Source organism: Ascaphus truei, chromosome 5 (genome assembly GCF_040206685.1).
Source record: "Ascaphus truei isolate aAscTru1 chromosome 5, aAscTru1.hap1, whole genome shotgun sequence".
Lineage (NCBI taxonomy): Eukaryota > Metazoa > Chordata > Amphibia > Anura > Ascaphidae > Ascaphus > Ascaphus truei.
In genome coordinates this window covers 309,959,944-309,985,332 of record NC_134487.1, presented here as the reverse complement: position 1 = coordinate 309,985,332, position 25,389 = coordinate 309,959,944, and the positions used below count along the sequence as shown (strand labels likewise).

Sequence of the window (25,389 nt, the reverse complement as noted above, 5' to 3'; positions counted from 1 at the left end):
TACCTATTTTTTTCGTTTTACGTGTATTAAAACCCTTAGCCTTTGGGGTCAGCAGAAGGTTTTCTTTATTAGCCTTAGGCTAAGGCCCCGCTTCCTCAGTCAGCGCGCCCGCACTGCAGACAGGCGGCGCGCTGACAGGCACAGACGTGATATGCGGTCTGTAGGGAGTGGGAGGCGGGGGCGTGGTTTGAGAGGAGGGACCCGCTACTCCCTTCCCCTCCCTCCTCGGGCTGCAGGAGGGAGCTACTGCTGGAAGGTAAGCAACACACACACACACACACACACACACCACCCCTCCCCCCCACCTTGTGTATGAAGCTGTCTGACAGCTCCCGCACCCACCGCTGATAGGCTCATCAGCACACCACGTGACGCATCACCGCTCGGGATTACAATTTTCTTGCATCCCCTGGCGGCTGACGCGTCACAGCGCGTAGTGAGCCCTGCAGCTAGGGGGGACTGGGACCGGCTCAGAAGGATTCCCCTGCTGGTTGGGAATGCCCTTAGCCTTTCGCTTTGGACTTGGCTTGTAAATGGCTCCAGTCTTTCGCTTTTTCTGTGTGACAGGCACGGCAGAGGCGAGTGGCTTCCTGCGTCCGTAGAATCGGGGTTGATCCATGGGAGCTGAGCTGGTCTATTGTTTGCTGCCAAGATCTCACATGAAAGGAACTCTGACTTTTTACTAGTAATTGTGAAAAGGTAATACCTCTGCCAGTGCTGTTCAAGCCTGCAACACTTCAATTCTAATATAACAGTCAAACCAAGGGGTGTGGTGGTGTGAGGTTGTATTGGAACAGGAGCGATAGTATCCATTGTGGCCCCAAAATGTTTATTGTGGTTATGGACAAGAGCACTGGGATCCAAACAGGCACTCAATACATCAGAGAAATCCAGGTATCCAAACAGATTGCCATGCCACACCTCAACGCGCTTGAGCAGTGAATGAAATAATAATTTGTTGGGACTGCATCTTCTAAAATGGAGACTGTATTTTCGTCAAGTCTGTGATACATGCTAGGTCTGATAATTCAATAAGGTCAGCTATAACAGCCGTCTTGTTCCTAATAAATCTGGCATTACACAAGACAGTTCTAATAGGACACAGGGCTTGAGATCGTGTTCTGTCCATCCAGTGCAGAATCTCTGGGGATGGGGGCCAGGCCAGAAAGACCCCTACTTCTGTTCCTCTGCATCCTATCTGTATATTGGACACTACTCTGATCCGTCACCTCTCTGGCAGTGTAGGGGAGCAGGAGGGTAAGCGAGTTAGGAAGGTATGGGCCAGTTTAGGGGAGCAGGAGGGTAAGCGAGTTAGGAAGGTATGGGCCAGTGTAGGGGAGCAGGAGGGTGAGCGAGTTAGGAAGGTATGGGCCAGTGTAGGGGAGCAGGAGGGTGAGCGAGTTAGGAAGGTATGGGCCAGTGTAGGGGAGCAGGAGGGTGAGAGAGTTAGGAAGGTATGGGCCAGTGTAGGGGAGCAGGAGGGTAAGCGAGTTAGGAAGGTATGGGCCAGTGTAGGGGAGCAGGAGGGTAAGCGAGTTAGGAAGGTATGGGCCAGTGTAGGGGAGCAGGAGGGTAAGCGAGTTGGGAAGGTATGGGCCAGTGTAGGGGAGCAGGAGGGTAAGCGAGTTGGGAAGGTATGGGCCAGTGTAGGGGAGCATGAGGGTGAGCGAGTTAGGAAGGTATGGGCCAGTGTAGGGGAGCAGGAGGGTGAGCGAGTTAGGAAGGTATGGGCCAGTGTAGGGGAGCAGGAGGGTAAGCGAGTTAGGAAGGTATGGGCCAGTGTAGGGGAGCAGGAGGGTAAGCGAGTTAGGAAGGTATGGGCCAGTGTAGGGGAGCAGGAGGGTAAGCGAGTTAGGATGGTATGGGCCAGTGTAGGGGAGCAGGAGGGTAAGCGAGTTAGGAAGGTATGGGCCAGTGTAGGGGAGCAGGAGGGTAAGCGAGTTAGGAAGGTATGGGCCAGTGTAGGGGAGCAGGAGGGTAAGCGAGTTAGGAAGGTATGGGCCAGTTTGTTTTTTGTATGTTTGTCAACCATAGCAGCACCGGAGATTTTTTTGTTTTTAAATGCCGAGGGATTGAAGAATGTAATCAAGCGATGGTTCAATAGGAACTTCAGCATGAAGAGGGTGCAGTGACAGAAGATTAGGTATAGGAAGACATCAGGTCAGCAGTGAAATAGTTAACATGGTGGAAGTTAGACTGTGAGGGTTGGTTAGTGGAAGAGTTGAGTGGGGGTGCCTAAATTACTAAATGAAGTTTGAGGGAGGGTTAAAGCTGCAGTTCAGTCTTTTTTTTTTTTTTTAAATGTATTTATTTTTTTAATTCAATAGTTTCATGTGTGCAATCTCTAATTACCTAAAGAACTGTATAGCTGCCAGTCAATTCGTTCTCCATGTATTGATCGGCGAAATTTGGCAACACCTTTAGATATGGGATATGTTTTTCCCCTGCTTCTGTCACTCAGTGGAAGCTTATGAATATTCATGAGCACTCCTGCACTGACATGTGCAAGAGGGAGGGCAGGGCTGACAAAAGGGGTGTGCCAGGGCTTGTGACAGGACATGAAGGGGCAGTGCCTTAGCAAATGGCTGTTAAAATAGAATACAAGAAAATTGGTCTTTCAAAGTTGTTTTTTTAAAAACAGAAAATGCTAAAAGTATTTTTTCTTACTACAGAACTGATTTATTAAAGAAAACACACATGCAGGATATTGCATGAACTGCAGCTTTCAATGAGTCCTTAGGGCTGGGTTTGTTGTGGAAGTAGGATAATGGAGGATTTCCAAGGTTGTCTTACTGTGAAAGACAGATAAAATATATGAAGTATTTTTCTTTGTCTAGTTTGTTTAGGATGTCAGTTCTTGAAGGCAGTTGAGCATTGTATGTTATATGACACTACTCCACACCAGGCGGCTTGAGTGTGTGAAAGTTATTTCAAGTGGTGAATGCTCAAGCTTCCATGTGTACAGACCGAACGATTTGTAGAAAAATAGCACTTTTCTTGTGACTTGTATAATTTAGCTGGAGTGCCATGTGTTTGAAAGTATCTTTATCCCAGTTGTATACCAGGTAAAAATGCAGTGAAGGAGGGTTATTTAATGGATAAAGAGGAACGAAGGATTGTGTCTGGAAACGTGGAGTCTAGATCCTAAGATGATTCTAGTTTTCACGGTGCCTTGATTTGATGGACTTCACTGCATAGGGCTTGCAGCCATGGAGGGTTCTTCTTTGAAGGTGGAGGGAGAAGTTGAATCCAATGCGAATCTCAGTGCAGAGAACCAATCTTTTGATTTTTGGATACACACAAGCGTCAAATTGTTGTTGGTGAAGGTAAATCCTTGGGTATTTAAGGTACTTTGTAATAAATTGGAATGTTAATAATGTTGTTTTATAGAGATCAGGAGCAAGTTAAAGGTCAGGCAGCTATCTTGGGCATCCTCAGTAACTACATTTTCTTAAGATTTATTAGAACAAAGGACCCTTCATTTCCACACTTCCCATTTTCTCACCTACCTTCCATCACCCTAAAATACCCCTCATCCATCAACCCATTTCATTTATAAAATGTTAACACTGTAAAAATCTGTTTTATATTTCAAGAATTGTCAAAAAAAAAATCTGTTTTCATTAATTAATTTATAAAATATTTTACCAGGAAATAATACATTGAGAGTGACCTCTCGTTTTCAAGTATGTCCTGGGCATACAGTTAAATGACAAATACATGGTTACAAATAGTTACACAAGTGAACAGGGTATACATTATATACAAGACATTGCATGCACAGTTAAGATACTATATATTATGGGCGTATGTAACAGTTACAGACCAGATTAAAATGTGAGACAGCTTTGGTTTTGAAAGAACTTAAACTGGTGGTGGATGTGAGAGTCTCCGGTAGGTTGTTCCAGTTTTGGGGTGCACGGTAAGAGAAGGAGGAGCGGCTGGATACTTTGTTGAGCCTTGGGACCATGAACAGTCTTTTGGAGTCTGATCTCAGATGATAAGTGCTGCATGTGGTAGGGGTGAGGAGCTTGTTCAGATAGATGGGTAGCTTGCCCAAAAAGTATTTGAAGGCAAGACAGGAAAGGTGAACTCTGCGCCTAGACTCGAATGATGACCAATCTAGTTCTTTGAGCATTTCGCAGTGATGTGTGTTGTAGTTTCATTAGAGAATGAAACGACAAATTGAATTGTAGAGGGTGTCAAGTTTGCTAAAGTGGGTTTGAGGTGCCGAGCCATAGTATATAATAGGCATTAGCATATGCTGTGCGATACGCTTTCTGACCAGCAGGCTTAGGGAGGATTTGTTCCTATAAATTACACCTAGTTTGGCAAAGGTTTTGGATGTCAGGGTATCAATGTGCATCCCAAATGTTAAGTGGGAGTCAAACCATATCCCCAGGTATTTAAAACTAGTAACAGGAGTTAGGGTGGTGTTAGCGTAGGTTCTGATCTGGAGCTCAGTCACTGGAAGCTTTAAAAATGTAGTCTTGGTCCCAAATACCATTGTTACAGTCTTGTCAGTGTTTAAAAACAGTTTGTTTTGGGAAATCCAGTTTGAGTCTCAAAAAGTCAGACTGAAGTATGTGTTGAAGGTCGGAGAGGCTCTGGCTGTGTGCATATAGGATTGTGTCATCTGCATACATGGGTATTGAAGCTTCCTTACAAGCTGTGAGAAGAGTAGGGGCCCCAGGACAGAGCCTTGCGGGACGCCAGAGGTGATATCCAGGGGGTTGGAGTTAGAGCCAGAGATGGACACATGTTGGGATCTACCTGATAGGTAGGATTGAAACCAGTTTAAAGCATGCTTCCCTATTCCAGAGCTCTGTTTGTTAAGCAGAATAGCATGATCAACAGTATCAAAAGCCTTTGCAAAATCTAAGAATATTGCACCAGTGAGTTGACCCCGTTCCATTCCACACTGGATTTCATTGCAAACTTTTAGCAGGGTTGTTACGGTAGAGTGTTTGGGGCGAAAGCCAAATTGGAATTGGCTAGGGAAATTTGTCTTGGTATAGTAATTGCTTAATTGGGAGTGGACACATGTTTTCATGACTTTGGATAGGATTGGGAGAAGGGAGATTGGCCTGTAGTTTGAGACAGTGTTTTTGTCCCCACTTTTGAAGATTGGGACAACTCTGGCAGTTTTACAAGTCTTAGGTATATGTCTTGCAGACAGGATAGAGTTGACTATGGAAGCAATTGGTTTGGCAATTACTGGGGCACCAAGTCTTAGGAACCTAGATTGTAGTAAGTCAGGTCCACATTGGCTGCTTAGTTTTAATTTGAGGAGTGCTTGTGTAATCTCCCCTTCGGATACAGGGTCAAACTGAAAATTGTGGGCAGTGTTGGGAGGGGGTGGGGCTATATGGGTACTCCTAGGATGATTCAGGTACGTGGCTTGTGTTGCGTTTCGCTAATAAGTAAATAGCACACCCCACAAAGTAATCATTGAATGCATTTGCAATGTCGGTGGGGTTTGTCAGAGTAATATCGCCCTTAGTGATGTTGATGGTTAGAAGGTTGGAATATATTGTTGATAACCTTCCAGAAGTTAGCTGGGTTTGATGTATTCTGGTGGAGATTGTCAGAGTAATATTGTGCTTTTGCATGCCTTGTACACATGTTCCGCCGGCATCTGTAGTGATTGAGATCCTTGGTAGTGCCAGTTACTTTGTAGCTTTTCCACAAGGCATCCCAAAACTGGTAGAGTGCTAAGGTCAGGTGTAACCCATGGAAGGTGGGCATCCCGTACCCTTATTCTGCATAGTGGAGTATGGGTATCACAGAGTTTTAAGAACTCGGATTGGAAATAGTCGAGTGCAGAATCAGGGTCGGGAATTAAATCTATTCTGTGCCAAAGGCAGTTGGTAAGGTCAGCCAGAAACTGTTGTGGGTTAAAGTTTCTAAATGTTCTAGTGAGGAGAACTTTGGGGCTTGATTGGGGAAGTTTTATTTTCCTTACACAGTACCCCATTGCATGGTCACTGAAAATGTCAGGAAGCATGCCACAGGATTGGATTCTGCTGGGATTTGAGGAGAGAATTCAGTCAAGCAAGGAATGGTTGTGCGATTTCAGGTTTGTCCGTGTGGGTTGGGAAATGTGTTGTGATAGGTTAAGTGACTTGAGTTGTATCTGGATTTTATGGTTTTTAGGGTCAAGCCAGTTGAAGTTGAAATCCCCAAGAACTAGCAGCTCACTCTTCTCATTCAGAGAGGAAATGGAGCCAAGAAACTGGGTGATATCAGTCAGGGACTGTAGGGGGCGGTAGATGCCAGCAAGCAAGATGGGCTTAGAAAAGGCGAGGCAGATTTTGCCAACTAGGATTTCAAAAGAGGGTGGGCTTGGGGGGCAATTTAGCAGTGCAAATTTTAAAGTGTCTGCAATATAAAATAACACCCCTCCTCTCTGACATGTCTTTCCTAGATACCGTGATCCTAAAGGCAGTCTTTGGTCTTTAAGATGGTGGTTGGGCTTTGGTAAAGATGCTCCAGATGGGATGGTGTCCTTGATGTAGATGGATACACCGTCTGAAATAACAGATGACAGACACACCTGATTGCGCAGCGTATTTCAACAATCAGAGCCCTATCTGAGACTGTGAAGAATCCTACTCACATAATAAATGCCTGTATGTTCAATGGAGAGGATCTGTAATGGCTCCCCTTCTCCTCAGCTCCTCTCACGAACCCCACGTGGAGACAGCTTACTGGGATCGACCTCAATCCGCAATGGCGTCCGGGATGGTTCCGTTGCGGCACCCCCACAGATATGCGATAGAAATAGGCACAATATGGTGTAGTATGAAAAGACCTTTAATGACTAAAATACTATAAAAAGTATTAAAATACACTCACATGGTGCAACGATTGATCGTATTTCTCGCGAATGCCGTCCGCAGCTTGCAATTCCTAACAACACGATGGAGAGGATCACTGCACGCAGACACGCTGTCGACTAGGCGTGTGACGTCAGTGATGCGGGAAACTCTCCCTGCGCTAGGACTACGGGTGCTGGGATGGTTCAAAGAACTAAGCTCCTCCTCCCTACGCGTTTCGTGACTCGTGGTCACTTCGTCAGGGGATGGTGGAGCTTAGTAACTGATGTCTTAAATACTGACCCTAATGGAGAGATCCTCCTACTAAGGGTAGGGCTTAACTGCAAAGTTAATCAAGGAGGATCAGCATTGGTATTAACAGCGCGATCAGGGTTGTTTCCATGACAACGTTGAGCATATGAGCCCTTGCTGTATATAAAATTAACCAAAATAACCAAAATAACGTGATGATAACAAAAATTATGAAGAATAAAATATAACAAAATAAAACAATACTGATCACATGTTAAAAGCCATGAGTTAGCACAATGCAAATCACATGCAATAATGAAAGACCAAGCAAAATTAATAAAATTGATAAAGTCAATACAATTCATATAGCATATCTAAAATATCCTACTACAGAAAAATGGAATAACTTAACAATCCTTCAAAAAGGCTGCAAGGTCAAATTCAATGTTAAGGCCTAGGGGGGGTCAGGGTTTTGAGTGTGTAAATCCAATAATTTTCTCTTTTGGAGACTGTATTGAGCCTGTCCCCCCCACGCCAACTACTTTTGGGATTATCAATCCCTACACATATTAGACCTTCTGGACTCTGGTTATGATGTTGTCTGAAATGATTTGAGACACTATGTGTCTCGAGGCCCCTCCTGATATTGTAAACGTGTTCAGCGAACCGTCGTTTTAGGGGTCTCCCCGTGCGGCCCACATACTGTAGGCCGCACGGACATTCCAGCAAATAGACACAGAAGCTTGTTTTACAATTGATGAAGGTTTTTATGCCAAAGCTTTTTCCTGTCACATTAGATTTAAAAGTCTTCGTTTTTTTGCTGTGTTTACATCCGATATAATTATGGCGTGTATAGTAGCCTTTGAGATCATTTAACCATGTGACATGGCGCTCTCTCAGGCCATCTATTGGACAACTAGGAGATAGGGAGGATTTCAAATTTTTAGCTCTTTTGAACACAATTTTAGGTTTTTTGGGGAGGATGCTCTTAAGGATTGGATCTCTTTGGAGAATGTTCCAATGTTTGATCAGCGTCTTAGAAATAATTGGGGCTATGCCACTGTACTGTGTGATGAAAAATGGAAACTGGGCCTGACTGTTATCAGCTGTCTGCCTTTCCCACACAGTATGGACGCTCTATCGGTTTCATTGACCTCTTTAATTGCAAGATCCAATTCCTGATTTTTATACTCCCGTTCAATAAATTTAGTTTTCAACTCCCTAATTTGTTGTTGATAAACAAAGTTTTCCGAACAATTCCTCTTAATTCTAAGTGCTTGCCCCTTGGGAATGTTGCGCAACCAATTGGGGTGGTGATGGCTGGATGCCAATAAATACGTGTTGGCATCTACTTCTTTATGGAAGGTTTTGGTGTGGATGATACCATTCACTACATACAGAGAAAGGTCGAGAAAGTTAATAGAAGTCCTATTCTGACTAAACGTGAATCTAAGATTCCGCGTATTGGCATTCAGATATAGCTTGAATTCTTCAAGTTGGTCTAATGACTCCCTCTTGTATCGGATGTAAACACAGCAAAAAAACGAAGACTTTTAAATCTAATGTGACAGGAAAAAGCTTTGGCATAAAAACCTTCATCAATTGTAAAACAAGCTTCTGTGTCTATTTGCTGGAATGTCCGTGCGGCCTACAGTATGTGGGCCGCACGGGGAGACCCCTAAAACGACGGTTCGCTGAACACGTTTACAATATCAGGAGGGGCCTCGAGACACATAGTGTCTCAAATCATTTCAGACAACATCATAACCAGAGTCCAGAAGGTCTAATATGTGTAGGGATTGATAATCCCAAAAGTAGTTGGCGTGGGGGGGACAGGTTCAATACAGTCTCCAAAAGAGAAAGTTATTGGATTTACACACTCAAAACCCTGACCCCCCCTAGGCCTTAACATTGAATTTGACCTTGCAGCCTTTTTGAAGGATTCTTAAGTTATTCCATTTTTCTGTAGTGGGATATTTTAGATATGCTATATGAATTGTATTGACTTTATCAATTTTATTAATTTTGCTTGGTCTTTCATTATTGCATGTGATTTGCATTGTGCTAACTCATGGCTTTTAACATGTGATCAGTATTGTTTTATTTTGTTATATTTTATTCTTCATAATTTTTGTTATCATCACGTTATTTTGGTTATTTTGGTTAATTTTATATACAGCAAGGGCTCATATGCTCAACGTTGTCATGGAAACAACCCTGATCGCGCTGTTAATACCAATGCTGATCCTCCTTGATTAACTTTGCAGTTAAGCCCTACCCTTAGTAGGAGGATCTCTCCATTAGGGTCAGTATTTAAGACATCAGTTACTAAGCTCCACCATCCCCTGACGAAGTGACCACGAGTCACGAAACGCGTAGGGAGGAGGAGCTTAGTTCTTTGAACCATCCCAGCACCCGTAGTCCTAGCGCAGGGAGAGTTTCCCGCATCACTGACGTCACACGCCTAGTCGACAGCGTGTCTGCGTGCAGTGATCCTCTCCATCGTGTTGTTAGGAATTGCAAGCTGCGGACGGCATTCGCGAGAAATACGATCAATCGTTGCACTATGTGAGTGTATTTTAATACTTTTTATAGTATTTTAGTCATTAAAGGTCTTTTCATACTACACCATATTGTGCCTATTTCTATCGCATATCTGTGGGGGTGCCGCAACGGAACCATCCCGGACGCCATTGCGGATTGAGGTCGATCCCAGTAAGCTGTCTCCACGTGGGGTTCGTGAGAGGAGCTGAGGAGAAGGGGAGCCATTACAGATCCTCTCCATTGAACATACAGGCATTTATTATGTGAGTAGGATTCTTCACAGTCTCAGATAGGGCTCTGATTGTTGAAATACGCTGCGCAATCAGGTGTGTCTGTCATCTGTTATTTCAGACGGTGTATCCATCTACATCAAGGACACCATCCCATCTGGAGCATCTTTACCAAAGCCCAACCACCATCTTAAAGACCAAAGACTGCCTTTAGGATCACGGTATCTTGGACTTATAGCGCTGGGGACTTTATATTTTGTTTGTGCACTGTCTTTTATCAGGTTTGGAATAACCTGTTATTATTGTCACCTAGCTGCTTGTTTCACAGCATTTGTTCTCACTTTGATGTTGCACTAGCACAAATTATTGTTTAGCACATTATTGTTAGCACTTATTATCATTTTTCAGTGTAGGTTAGCGCTATTGGAGGGGTTATTTCCTTTGTTTTGTCCATGTCTTTCCTAGAAATGGAGTAACCCTGAATGGCGATAGTTGCATCGAGGGGTTTTAGAAGTTAGCCATGTTTCTGTGAGATTGGTTACTTTGGATTTATGCATAAGGTACCGTGCCCTTAGTTCATCCAGTTTGGGGAGCAGGCTCTGGATATTTATATGTACGACAGATAGACCTTTTTTGGAATTTGAAAGGGGTATTCTCGGGTATGGGACAGAGTTGAAAAGGGAGGGCCTGAGTTACGTTCAATATTACCTGCTAAAGAGAGTAACAGTATAAATAGAAATTTGAGTAGTTGTTTTCAAGTTGTACATTTGTTGAGATAAGTAGCATGTACATTATCACAGAGGTAGGTAACGTTGCATAAATCTGTTATGAGTCAAGTGAGTGTGTGCAGAGTAAACAGAGGTGTGCCTTTTCCTTGCCAAAATGTGTTGCTGCAACTGGCAAAGTTGATGTTCAAATAAAGTTAATCAAGTTCACAAAGTTTGCAAGGACATAAGTGTTTAAATTACAAGGTTAAGAAGTTGTGCATTTAACTAGAAAATGTTATAAATTGCCCCAGCTGGACTTACCCTGGTGATGGAGGTGAAGGGGAAAGATGGCGGCCATGAAAGAGATCAGCAGCGGGAACCTGCGGGAGAGGAAGAAGCGGGAGTAAAGTGCGCGTCAAGATGGAGGAGGGAGAAAGGGCGCGAAAGCTCTGCAGAGGAGTCTGGAGGCAGAGGTGGGCGGGAGGAGCGACGGGGCTGCAAAAGAAGAGGCGTAGCGAGGCAGAGATCTGGGACCAATCGGAGGGAAGGAGCCGAGTGACGTCATAAGACGGCGACACGGCGGCCGGAGATTACGTCAGCCGGAAGGAAGGGGAGCATCATTAAGTCCTGGGCGGGGCTCTCGGCGGAGGTACGCGAACTGCGCTACCGGGAGCTCCGCAGGCAGGCAGCGCGAGGGGGGGTGAAGGACAGGGGAGGAGAGGAGGAAGGGGGGCGAAGGGCAGGGGTGGAAAGGGGGCGAAGGGCAGGGGCGGAAGGGGGGTGGAGGGCAGGGGCGGAAGGGGGGCGAAGGACAGGGGGAGAGGGGGAAGCAGGCACCTTAGAGACAGCAGGAGGACGTGGAGGGAGAGAGAGAGAGAGAGAGGAGTGTGGACAGGGGAGGAGTGAGAGAGAAGAGCAGGGGGAGAGGATGGAGAACAGAGGCGAATGTGGATGGGGGGTCTAGGGAGAAAGGGTTAGGGGCTTGCAAAGGACAAGTTGGGAGAGTAGGCGAGATAATGAGAGGGCGGGGAGAGTCAGGAACACGGATATGAGAAGGGAGAGGGGGAATAAAAGAAGGTGGAGAGACAGAAGACAGGAAAAGGTAGCAAGGGCAGGTAGAATAGATACTGGTCCAGCTAAGAGAGGAAAAAGAGATCCGCAGTCACCAGGGGAAGTTTGAAAAGAGATCTAGCTAGTTGGCAGAGTCTATAAAGGGAGACATGGAAAGACATGTGGGTAGAGAACTCAACTAAGAAAAAAGTACGTTATACCAGACATTGGGATAATCTGCAAGAATGCGCCGGGGGGTGGGCAGAAGCTCCTCCATCCGGGCAGTGGGCTTGCGCTGACAACCTATGGGGACAGACTGCTAAACCCATAGGTGAAGACCCAGGGGAAGGGAGGCTTCAGGAGGGTAGGAGCAGTAGCCCCCCAGGAGGAAGGAGGGAGGCTTGTTGCCCCTGGGCAGATGAGCTTAGGTCCGGAAGGATCAAATACAGCTCATTCCAGTTGTTGTTTATTGTGTTGGAGTTGTTAGGTGTTGTTTTGTTTTCCTTGCCTGTCCTTGTGTGTTTCCCCTCCCCTTGTCCCCCAAGTTGTTGGTCACCGTTGGAAGCGGTCGCAAGGCAAGAAGAGAATTGGAGGTGGCAGATCTCTGGGCGGGACCCGAAAGTATGTTTGCAGAGGGTAAGCAGATCCACTAAAGCACTGACATGGCAGTAACATGTGTGTCACATAATGTTAGAGGTTTTAACAGCCCTCAGAAACGACGCATTGCCTTTAAGGAGTATAGAAATAGAAAAGCTGATGTGATTTCTACAAGAGACTCACTTCAACACTAGAAATAACCAGAGTTTCTTAGACAGGCACTTCCGCCAGTTCTATCTGGCCTCAGCGGCAGAGAAAAAGAAGGGGGTGGCGATACTGCTCCACAATAATTTGCCGTTTAAAGTGGGAAAAATCAAAAGAGACAGACGGTAGATATCTTATCCTAACAGGGACGGTGAATGGGAGTAGTCTGACACTAGCATCGGTATACGCCCCATGTGAAGAAGATCCCCAATTGTTTAGGACATTCTTTGCACAGCTGGATAGGGTGGTGGAGGGGAGCATATTAGTGGCGGGAGATTTTAATAAACATTTAGACCCGACATTAGACAGGAACAAACTAAGAAGAATCAAAAGGGGAGGTGTAAAGGCGCTACATCAGGGTACTAGGGACAGACAACTTGTAGATATCTGGAGGGAACAGCACCCAGGAGAAAGGGGATTTACTTTTTACTCGCACCCACATGACAGCTACAGCAGGATCGATTACTTCTTTGTGTCGAAGACTGGTCCCGCAGATCTCCTATTCAGGAATCCATGATATTTCATGGTTGGATCATGCACCAATAGAGCTGCGGTGCTCTCAAATTAGGCTGGCTAGCCCAGGGGCAAATTGAAAACTCAATGAATCATTCATTAAGATCCCAGAGATCGCACAAGCCATACGAGAAGAGATCTCACAATTCTTTAAGACGAACAAAGGCAGTGTGGAATCTCACATAACATTGTGGGAGGCTCATAAGGCCCCTCTGAGAGGAATTTTGATAAACATAGCGGCGGGAAGGGAAAAAAAAAGAGAGAAGCCAAAATTAATCAGCTGAGAGAAAAGCTTCATGAACTCTCTATACTACATAACAGGACGGATAGAGAGGAGACACTGAAGGAGTTGAAGGATGCAAGAATAGAACTTAATCTACTCCTTACCTCCCAGGCTGAAAAGACATTGAGTTGGACAAAGAGGAAATTTTTTGAAAAGGCGAACAAGCCAGATACCATGCAAGCAAATAAAATCCGCAACAGACAATCCAACTATACAATTCACGCAATTCAGACTAGGGAAGGAAAGTTAACCTCAAATCCCAAACACATAGTTGAGGAGTTTAGAACATATTATGAAGGGTTGTATGATGGGAAGAAGGTGAAACATAACGCTAATACGAGTAAGGCACTAGAGACTTTCCTAGCAGACTCGGACTTGCCCAGGTTGACGAGGTTGGAGCGGGAGTTCCTGGAGAAGGAGTTCACAGCGGAAGAACTGCTAGAGGTAGTTACTAATCTGAAACCTGCAAAAGCTCCGGGCCCAAGCGGATTCTCAAATTTATATTACAAAAAATATATTGGGATTCTGATCCCTTATTTGTTAAAGATGTACAATAATGTCCTGGAGGGGGGTCTTTCTCGGACCAGATGCTGCAGGCGTCCATCTCGGTGATTCATAAGCAGGGGAAAGACCCCACAAATTGCCCAAGTTATAGGCCGATCTCACTGATTAATTCGGATGTGAAAATCTACTCAAAATTGCTGGCCAAAGATTGAGTACTATTTTACCCAGGCTGATTCACCCGGATCAAGTTGGTTTCATTAAGGGTAGACAAGCGGCGATAATACCAGGAGGGTTATTGATATTATAGATTACATAAAAACCAACAAGATCCCAGGAATTATATTAAGCTTAGATGCAGAGAAAGCCTTCGATTGAATAGACTGGCCGTACCTGGATGCCACGCTTGCGGCGTTTGGATTTGGGGATAGAGTCTTGAGGGCAATTAAAGCATTATATACGAATCCTATGGCACGGGTAGTTCACCAGGGATTCCCGTCAGGATATCTCAAAATCAAGAGTGGCACAAGACAGGGCTGCCCATTGTCACCCTTGTTGTTCGCCTTATGCATGGAGCCACTGGCAGTCCGGATTAGAGGTAACATGGACATTACAGGGATCCAAATTAATTCCCAGGAACACAAGACAGCATTGTATGCGGATGACGTCATCCTGACGCTGTCCGGGCCCGTAGTCTCTCTACCCAACCTTTTTGACCTGTTGGAAAAATTTAACAGGATATCAGGATTCAAGATAAATCAGGCGAAATCTGAAGCCATGAGTCTAAATCTCCCAAAAGATACAAAAAAACTAATAGAGATTTTAATTTTAATTGGCAACCCAAAGCAATTAAGTACCTAGGGGTCAATTTGACCAAGGAAGTAAACCTGTTATATAAGGCAAATTATCCTAAACTCTTGCAGTCCCTGAAGAGAGAGTTAAAAGAATGGGCATCGTATGGTATCTCATGGATTAGAAGAATTTATAGTGTTAAAATGAACCTTCTTCCCAGATTATTGTACCTCTTTCAGACGCTTCCAATACCCATAGATAATGCAGATATTAGGGACATGCAGACAAAGGTTCTTAATTTTATTTGAAAAAAAAAAAAAAAAGCACGAATAAAGGCTAGAATAATGATGAGGTCCAAAAACACAGGCGGACTGGCGGTACCTTGCTTGTTCTCATATTATAGAGCGACCCAATTAAGTCAAATTATCCAATGGCATCTAGATCCAAAAATACGCAGATGGGTGGGCATAGAGAGCGAACTATGCGCCCCACTAGAAATTAGTAACTTAATTTGGTACCCAAAATCTCGGCTCAAAGAGATAAAGAAACTGCTAGCCTCAATGAACAACTCAATTGCAATCTGGGAGACCACTAAATTTAGATGTGCTCTAACTACGAGGCACTCGCTGATGGCCCCATTGTGGGGGAACCCGGATTTTGCCCCGGGGATGGAAGAAGGGGGATTTACATGTTGGAGGGAGAGAGGGTACAGGAGAATGAAGGATCTGGAGGGCAGGGACACAATCAAAACATTTAGACAAATTCAGTCGGATAAGGACATTCCCAACACTGAATTTTTTAGATACCTCCAGATCAGGACATTTTATACCAAACACATAAAAATTGTCCTAAGGTGACACATTTTGAGACGCTCTGTGCACGAGGGCACGACACAGGGGGACTCACATCTAGACTGTATGGGGAGGTCATCGATCCTGGTAACAGCCACGGACTGAGACTAGGTTACATGACGCAGTGGGAGACAGAATTAGGGAGGACGTTAGAGGACGAGGAATGGACAAAGATATTTGAGGCAGCAGCAAAGAGTTCGATCTGCACGACGTTAAAGGAGAACTCATATAAGGTATTAATGGAGGTGGTTTCTCACTCCAGTCAGATTATCTAAATTTGTACCAGGTTACTCCCCATTGTGTCCTAGACAATATGGAGAGCCAGGAGACTTGTTGCACATGCTGTGGTCCTGCCCTCGTTTGGTCCCAATATGGGAACAGATTCGGGATTGGTTACAGAGGATCTTGGGCCTCGAAATTCCCCGGGATCCCTGGCTGTTTCTGCTAAACAAGCCATTGGAAGGTCTGTCACGGGCAGGTAACAACATGATCGTTCACTTTGCAACGGCAATGAGGTGTGAGACCGCAGCATTGTGGAAACAGAACACAATTCCAACAATTGAAAAGATTCGGAACAGAATTTGGTTTGCCTGCCAGATGGAGAAGCTAACGAGTTTGGTCAACGACACTTGCTCAAATTTCCAAAAGGTCTGGTTGCCGTGGTTGGCACAAACAGACATCCCAGGGGCAAGCAATGCCTCCATTTGGCTATGATAGAAATAAATGAGTTCTCCTGTGACAGACCGCACTCAGGGAAGAGGGGGAGGTATAGCGACGGGCCTAGATAAGGAACGATTGGGTTGGGAAGTTAAGAGAAAACGTCTATATATAAAAAGCTTGCGTAGGCATAAGAAACTGCAGAGGTCTCCCGCACCAGAATCAAAAGAAGGATGGAGAAGTGTAGAGACGTGCCAAGGATGGCATTGGATTGAAGCTCCTCCGTGACCCCCCCCTCCCCATAGCTCTCTTCCCCAGTATGTCTTTCCTCCAAACCTGTGCATGTTGGATGTGTGATTGGTGTTTGCGTCGTGTCAGTTCAGACAGATATGGACCAGCTACAGAGCATATGGAGTGTTCTATAATGTGCAAAAATGTCTGTATCCTTTGATAAATCAATAAAATATAAAGTTTAAAAAAAAAATTTACGCTGCTTAAAGCTGCAGTCCAGTCTTTTTTTTTTTTTTTTTTATATATTTATTTTTTTACTTCAATAGTTTCATGTGGGCAATCTCTAATTACCTAAAGAACTGTATAGCTGCAGGTCAATTCGTTCTCCATGTATTGATCGGCGAAATTTGGTGACATAATTAGTGAAGGGATCTGTTTTTCTTCTGATTCTGTCCCTCAGTGGAAGCTCATGAATATTCATGAGCACTCCTGCACTGACATGTGCTAGAGGGAGGGCAGGGCTGACAAAGGGGTGTGCCAGGGCTTGTGACAGGACATGAAGGGGCAGTGCCTTAGCAAATGGTTGTTAAAATAGAATACAAGAAAATTGGTCTTTCAAAGTTGTTTTTTTTAAAACAGAAAATGCTAAAAGTATTTGTTCTTACTACAGAACTGATTTATTAAAAAAACACATGCAGGATATTGCCTGAACTGCAGCTTTAATTGCACCCCAAGCACACCCTCTTTTGGAAATGCTAGTTGGCAAAATCTGCCTCCCCTTTCCTAAGCCTGTTCTTATTAACGCAACTAATTTCCCAACCCACACGGACAAACCTGAAATCTGACAACCATTCCTTGCTAGACTGGATTTTCTCCTAATCCAAGCAGAATACAATCCTTTGGCATCCTACTTGACATTTTCAGTGACAATGAAATAGTGTACTGTGTAAGGAAAAATCAGACGACCCCATTCAAGCCGTAAAGTTCTCCTCACTAGAACATTTAGAAACTTGAACCCACGACAGTTTCTGGCTAATCTTACCAACTGCCCTTGGTACAGAATCAATTTAATTCCCGATTCCGCACTCCAATTTATTTTCCAATCTGAGTTCTTAAAACTCTGATACCCATGCTCCACTATGCAGAATAAGAGTACGGGGCGCACCTTCCATGAGTTAGGCCTCGGTCCCGCTGCGCTCGTTGGCGCGGGCGGCAATGTCGCGAGTTCCCCACCAGCAGGGGAATCCTCGCGAGCCGGTCCCGGTCCCCACTGGCGGCACAGCTGACTACACGCTGTCGCGCGTCAGCCGCTGGAGACACCAGAGAATGGTGTTTTCTAGCTTTGACGCGTCACGTGTGTGGCTGTGAGCCAATGGGGAGGGGAGGCGGAGAGGCTTCGGGGAGCGGGGAGGAGTGTGGAGTGAAAGCAGGTGAGTGCCTTTCTCTGTGTGTGTGTCTGAGTGCGTGCCTGTCTGTGTGTGTATGTGTCTGAGTGCGTGAGTGCCTGTCTGTGTGTGTGTGTGCCCGAGTGCCTGCCTCTGTCTGTGTGTGTGTGTGTGTGTGTGTGTGTGTGTGCGCGCGTGTGTGTGTGTATGAGTGCGTGAGTGCCTGCCTGTGTGTGCGCGCGTGTGTGTGTGTGTGTATGAGTGCGTGAGTGCCTGCCTGTGTGTGTGTGTGCGCGTGTATGAATGAGTGCCTGCGTGTGTGTGTTTAAACTTACCTTCCAGCTCCAGCCCGAGTCCGTGGAGGGAGGGGGGGGAGAGTAGCGGGTCCCTCCGCTCAAGCCACGCCCCCCCTCCCTGTCAAACCGCCCACCTCCCGCCCACCTCCCGATCAAACCTCCCACCTCCCGCTCCCTACAGACCGCAGATCGCGGTCTGTGTATCTCAGCGCACCGCCTGTCAGCAGCGCAGGTGCGCTGACTCTGGGAGCGGGGCCTTAGCCTAACAACCGACCTTATATCGCTCTACCATCTTAGGGATGCCTTGTGGAAAAGCTACAATGTATCAGGTACTACCAGGAATCTTAACCACAGATGCTTGCGGAATATGTGCCCAAGGCAAACAAGACACGCAAAAGCACAATATTACGCTGAACTTCTTCACCAGAATACATCCAATCCAGCTAACTTCTGGAAGGTCATCAACAACCAAGTATAATTCCACTGACATTGCAAATGAATACTTTGTGGGGTGTACTACTAACATATTAGCAAAACACAACCCAAACTACAAACATGAATCTCATTCTGGGAGTACCCCTATAGCTCCACCATCTCCAACGCTGCCCACAATTTTCAATTTGTCCCAGTATCCGAAGAGATTACACAAGCGCTCTTCAAATTAAAACTAAGCAGCCAATGTGGACCTCACTTACTGCAATCTAAGTGCCCAAGACTTGGTGCCGCAGCCACTGCCAAACCACTTGCATCCCTAATCAACTCTAATCTGCCTGCAGGCCATATCGCTAAGACCTGGAAAACTGACAGAGTTGTCACAATCTTCAAAAGTGGGAATATAAACAGTCTCAAACTACAGGTCAATATCTTCTCCCAATACTATCCAAAGTCATGGAAACATTTGTTTACTCCCAATTAAATCGATTACTATATCAAGACAAATTTCCCTAGCCAATTCCAATCTGGCTTTTGCCCCAAACACTTCATGGTAAGTACCCTCCTAAATGTTTGCAATGAGATCCAGTATGGAACGGAACAAGGACAACTTACTGGTGCAATATTGCTAGATTTTGCAAAGGCTTTTGATACTGTTGATCATATCTTTCTAAACAAACTCCGGTGCTCTGGAATAGGGAAGCATGCTTTAAACTGGTTTCAGTCCTACCTATCAGGTAGATCCCAACATGTTTCCATTTCAGGCTCTAACTCCGACCCCATGGATATCACCTGCAGTGTCCCGTAAGGCTCTGTTCTGGGGCCCCTACTCTTCATCAATGATCTTCCTACAGCTTGAAAGGGAGAATCAAACATGAATGCGGATGACTCAATCCTATATGCACAAAACCCTCGCCTCTCTGACCTTGAACACGTACTTCAATCTAACTGAGACTTGAAAATTGGATTTCCCAACACAAGCTGTTTTTAAACAAGACAGTAACAAATGGTATTTGGGATCAAGACTACATTTCTAAAGCTTCCAATGAATGAGCTCCAGATCAGAAACAACTCTAATACCATCGTAGCCCCTGTTACTAGTTTCAAATATTTGGACATATGGTTTGACTTCCATTTAACATATGGGTTGCACATTGATACCCTGACATCCAAAACCTATTACAAACTAGGTGTACTTTACAGGAACAAATCCTCCCCAAGTCTGTTAGTCAGAAAGCACATTGCACAGCAGATACTTATGCCAATTATAGAGTATGGGGCATGGTATATGGCACAGCACTCCAAACTCACCTTAGCAAACTTGATACCCTCTACAATTCAATATGCCGCTTTGTCCTCAAATGCAACTACAACACACATTTACAGTATTTATAAAAATGTTTTACCAGAAAGTAATACATTGAAGCGCTACCTCTCGTTTTCAAGTATGTCCTGGACATAGAGTTAAGATGACAAATTATACATGCTTACAATACATAGTTACATAAGTGAATAGGGTATACATTATATAGAAGACACTGCATGCAGTTAGAGATTATATATATTATAGGCGTATGAAACAGTTACAGACCACATTAATGTGAGACAGCTTTGGTTTTGAACGAACTTAGACTGGTGGTGGCTGTGAGAGTCTCCGGTAGATTGTTCCAGTTTGGGGATGCACGGTAAGAGAAGGAGGAGCGGCCGGATACTTTGCTGAACCTTGGGACCATGAACAGTCTTTTAGGAGTCAGATCTCACATGATAAGTGCTGCACGTGGTAGGGGTGAGGAGCTTGTTCAGATAGACAGGTAGCTTGCCCAGAAAGTATTTGAAGGCAAAACAGGAAAGATGAACTTTACGCCTAGACTCAAGTGATGACCATATCATACAGGGATCGAACACAGGACCTTTCATATGCTAGTACCAATTCTCTACCTGCAAGCCACAGGTTGTGTGTGATGTCACAGACTCTAAAAAACAAAACTTAACATATTGTACACCGTGCAGTCCACTGCACTGTGCTGTAGATGTTAACTATGTTTATAGAGTCTGTTTTAACACACCAATCCTGTGGCATAGCAGGTAGGGAATTGATACTAGCAAGAAAGACCGTGTATAAGCTCCAGGTGGCAAGGCTTTGTTTAAACAGTGGCAATAATTGAAGTAGGATGGAGCAAATGCCAGATAAATACAGAATGTTTTGTGCAGCTATATACACTTAAGGGATGATGCAGGAGGAGACAACATAAGCTTTATGTAGTAGCAAAAAGGTCCCCACTTCCCTGGTAGACCCAGTGTGGAATAGCTTTTACTCACTATTATGCACCGTCCTGCATCCCTTTCCCAGCTACTTGCAAAGACGCTGCCAAGTGTAATGCGTCCCCCGATTAGCCTCCGACAGTGTAGATTTGATCCTCACAGACGAAAAGGAAGAAAAGATAGATCAAAATAACAGCAGCTCCACAAGGCGTGAAATAGGAAAGCTCACCAACAAAATGAAATTAAAAACAATTTAACCTACATAAAAAAACAGGAACAAACAGTGAATGAACTATCCTCCTAAAGTTCATTCACTGTTTGTTCCTTTTTTTTATGTAAGTGAAATAAATTGTTTTTAATGTCATTTTACTGGTAAGCTTTCCTATTTTTCGCCTTGTGGACCAGCTGTTATTTTGATCTATCTTTTGTTCCAGGGAATTGGTACTAGCATATGAAAGGTCCTGGGTTCGATTCCTGCATGTGTATTATATAAAATGTATTCATGTTCAATTCCCACATGGTGTATGGGGTGTGGGTGTGTGTATGTGTCCTTTAGCAATAAAGTATTGAATGTTTAAAAAAATAATGGAGATGTTTTTAAATCGGGAGCCACGCTCAAGACTGCGTTATATGCGGATCCGTGCTGTAGCCGATCGCGCTATAACGGGTTGAGCTGTATTTGTAACCATGTATTTGTCATCATTTGTTAACTCTATGCCCAGGCTATACTTGAAAATGAGAGGTAACTGAATGTATTACTTCCTGGTAAAACATTTGATAAATAATTAATAAAAGAAATAAACACTGGCAAATACTTTCATAAGTATCTTAAAGTCTAAACGTTTTACCTGCATCCGACCAGTCATGTTTGCAACCTTACTTTAGATTCTAGTAAACAGGGCCGGCTTGATGGCGGTGCATTCCATGCAACTGCACCCTTCCCCACAACATTTAAATTGTGATAGACTGGGGAGTGTGCAAGTTTTCTGCAAGTGCCAGCATCTCATCCTGCTATCGTGTGACATCCCATGATGTCACGACATCACCGGGCCATGCATCACCATGATGCCATAACATCACATGATGCTGCATCGCCATGACAACGCAACATAGCAGGAGGAAATGCTGGCTGCGGAGAAGGTAGGAGGCTCCGACAAACTCCCAGCCAGCCGACTTCACAAAAGTCAGAAAAAGGGTGCAGAGCAATTAGCTCAGAGGTTTCAGTAGGGATAAGGATGCTAAAAAGAAATCCCACACTAATCAATGGGAGAGGGGGGGGAGAAGAGAGGGGGGGGGAGAAGAGAGGGGGGGGGGAGAAGAGAGGGGGGGGGGAGAAGAGAGGGGGGGGGAGAAGAGAGGGGGGGGGAGAAGAGAGGGGGGGAGAAGAGAGGGGGGGGAGAAGAGAGGGGGGGGGAGAAGAGAGGGGGGGGAGAAGAGAGGGGGGGGAGAAGAGAGGGGGGGGGAGAAGAGAGGGGGGGGAGAAGAGAGGGGGGGGAGAAGAGAGGGGGGGGAGAAGAGAGGGGGGGGAGAAGAGAGGGGGGGGGAGAAGAGATGGGGGGGGAGAAGAGATGGGGGGGGAGAAGAGAGGGGGGGAGAAGAGAGGGGGGGGGGAGAAGAGAGGGGGGGAGAAGAGAGGGGGGGAGAAGAGAGGGGGGGGGAGAAGAGAGGGGGGGGAGAAGAGAGGGGGGGGGAGAAGAGAGGGGGGGGGGGAGAAGAGAGGGGGGGGGAGAAGAGAGGGGGGGGGAGAAGAGAGGGGGGGGGGAGAAGAGAGGGGGGGGGAAGAGAGGGGGGGGAGAAGAGAGGGGGGGGGGAGAAGAGAGGGGGGGGGAGAAGAGAGGGGGGGGGAGAAGAGAGGGGGGGGGGAGAAGAGAGGGGGGGGAGAAGAGAGGGGGGGGGAGAGAAGAGAGGGGGGGGAGAAGAGAGGGGGGGGAGAAGAGAGGGGGGGGAGAAGAGAGGGGGGGGAGAAGAGAGGGGGGGGAGAAGAGAGGGGGGGGAGAAGAGAGGGGGGGGAGAAGAGAGGGGGGGGAGAAGAGAGGGGGGGGGAGAAGAGAGGGGGGGGGAAAGAGAGGGGGGGGGAAGAGAGGGGGTCGGGTTTATGTACCGATTCATTGGTACAACACTGTATATCAAGACACCACTGCATGAAACTTTCATTTTGTGAATAGATCTGTCACTGTTGCCCAGTAAAGCATAGAGATGGTAAACTCTTATGTGTTATACCTCAGGCTTTGTTTTGGATCTGTATAAATCAGTAATTTTCACTCTACAGGTATGTCACTTCCTGAGGGTGGACTCTCTCTACTAGCCACATACTTCCTGGTTCAATACTGCTCTTCAGTATATTAAACATCGTAAAATCATATGCCTAAATTATTTGTAATAAGGTCAAGTGCAATGACTGAGCTGCTTCTTTGGTGGGTATAGTAGTTTATATAAAATCCAAGAGGATAAAATCAGTTTACAGACAGTTATGAGGTTGCTCAGTGCCAAGGAACAAGTCCACTATGAAATGGATTATTATCCTTCAAGTCACTTTCTATGCGTTTCCATTTATAATATAAAGCATCTCATGATAATGAGGACACAGAATGGGAGCAGATAGTGTAAATACCTTTCCTCTGCCAGTCCTGGGTCTGAATCCCTTTCTCTTACACTTCCCCTGTGTAGCAGCAGTAACATATACAGACATTATTGCACCTGTGATGTGTTGACGCTACTGCGTTATTACAGCAAAATGCCACAGAAAACAATGGTTACACGCGCGCGTCCTGAACGCATGCAAGTTTTACTGCGTCATTTCTCACGTCAATAGGGGTCATAACACCTGTATTGTGACATGCAGGACCGGCAGAGGGGAGCCTGGTGTAAGTAATGCTTTATAGGGCCAGGTGACCTCACTACATAATGTAGCTGCTGAGAAAGGCTGCAGTAAATGTCACTGGGTATTCATTACTCTGGGTTCCCCTAAAGCAATCCCTTTCTGTATAAAGCAGTGCTGTATTGTACCTGCTAACACGCCTTTATCGCGCGCCATGGTTACACTATTTAATCACAGGGAAACAAGCACAATATGCAGAACAACAATAGAATCAGATGTTTATTTAATAGCTCTGACCCAGTACGGCTGCTAACAAGAGTCTTCTGTACACACTGCGCCCCTCGGCCAGAACTGACACGGCACTCACCTCAGCCTGAACTGGCACAGCACCCCTCAACCTCCTGCCGCCTGCAGCCAAACCCCAAACCTGCGGCTATAGGAAGGGGAAACAAACGGACATCGGAAGTGGGCGGGCCTTCAGAACCTTGCGTGATCGAGGGCGGGGATATTAGAGTATTACGTTCTCGGGCGGGGCTCAGAACATTGCGTGTAACGAGGCGGAGCTATCAGAGTATTGCGTGGCCGGAGGCGGGGCTTCTCGTGCTCTGCCAAACACGTGCAGGGCACACTGGGGCTCCCCGCAGGGCACACTGGGGCTCCCCGCACACTGGGGCTCCCCGCACACTAGGGCTCCCCGCAGGGCACACTGGGGCTCCCCGCAGGGCACACTGGGGCTCCCCGCAGGGCACACTGGGGCTCCCCGCACACTGGGGTTCCCCGCAGGGCACACTGGGGCTCCCCGCAGGGCACACTGGGGCTCCCCGCACACTGGGGTTCCCCGCAGGGCACACTGGGGCTCCCCGCAGGGCACACTGGGGCTCCCCGCACACTAGGGCTCCCCGCAGGGCACACTGGGGCTCCCCGCAGGGCACACGGGCTCCCCGCACACTGGGGCACCCCGCAGGGCACACTGGGGCTCCCCGCAGGGCACACTGGGGCTCCCCGCACACTAGGGCTCCCCGCAGGGCACACTGGGGCTCCCCGCAGGGCACACTGTGGTTCCCCGCACACTAGGGCTCCCCGCAGGGCACACTGGGGCTCCCCGCAGGGCACACTGGGGCTCCCCGCACACTGGGGCTCCCCGCAGGGCACACTGGGGCTCCCCGCAGGGCACACTGGGGCTCCCCGCACACTAGGGCTCCCCGCAGGGCACACTAGGGCTCCCCGCAGGGCACACTGGGGTTCCCCGCAGGGCACACTGGGGCACCCCGCAGGGCACACTAGGGCTCCCCGCAGGGCACACTAGGGCTCCCCGCAGGGCACACTGGGGTTCCCCGCAGGGCACACTGGGGCACCCCGCAGGGCACACTGGGGCTCCCCGCACACTGGGGCTCCCCACACACTGGGGCTCCCCACACACTGGGGCTCCCCGCAGGGCACACTGGGGCACCCCGCAGGGCACACTGGGGCTCCCCGCAGGGCACACTGGGGCTCCCTGCACTTCCTCCTTCAGTGACGTTAACTCCCTCAGTGCTGTGCAGCAGCATTAACCCTTTCAGTGCTGAACAGTGACATTAACCCTTGTGCAGTGACGGATTTTTTAATGTTGCTAGGCAGTGGCATCAACCCACTGATTGTCCGTGACATTAACCCTTGCAGTGCTATTGAGTTCCATTAACTCTCTCAGTGCTTTTCAGTGGCACTGACCTTTTTTTACCTTTCTGAAGTATGTGTATTCCGCTAAGACATTTAACTGTACAAATTGGACAATGAGCACCTGGTTAAGCGGAATGAAACGTTGTGCTACTTGTGCTGTTAAATTAGGAAATAAACATACCAAGATAAGGCCTGTGGTTAGCAATCAATTTTTTGTTTGTGTGGGACTGATCACCACATCTTTTATTGACAATTTAGTACAAGAAATGCAACTTCCAAATAATCATTGTAGTATTTGTATGTAACACAC

General features: G+C 46.5%; 1 protein-coding gene across 5 annotated transcripts in view; it reads right to left on the bottom strand.

Moving 5' to 3' along the window:
* PARP11 (poly(ADP-ribose) polymerase family member 11) overlaps positions 1-23,928 on the bottom strand; it is a 66,519-nt gene extending 42,591 nt beyond the window's left edge. The window contains exons 1-2 of one of the 5 annotated variants that reach the window (XR_012801957.1): positions 23,791-23,919; positions 19,074-19,197 (exon numbers count right to left, since the gene is read on the bottom strand). The gene's annotated coding sequence lies outside the window, so the exon portion shown is untranslated. Of the gene's footprint in view, positions 1-10,872; positions 10,932-19,073; positions 19,198-23,790 lie in introns of all 5 variants that reach the window. The other 4 variants (XM_075603090.1, XM_075603087.1, XM_075603085.1 and 1 more) reach the window with 4 other exon arrangements.
* Between the last annotated feature and the right edge of the window lie 1,461 nt (positions 23,929-25,389).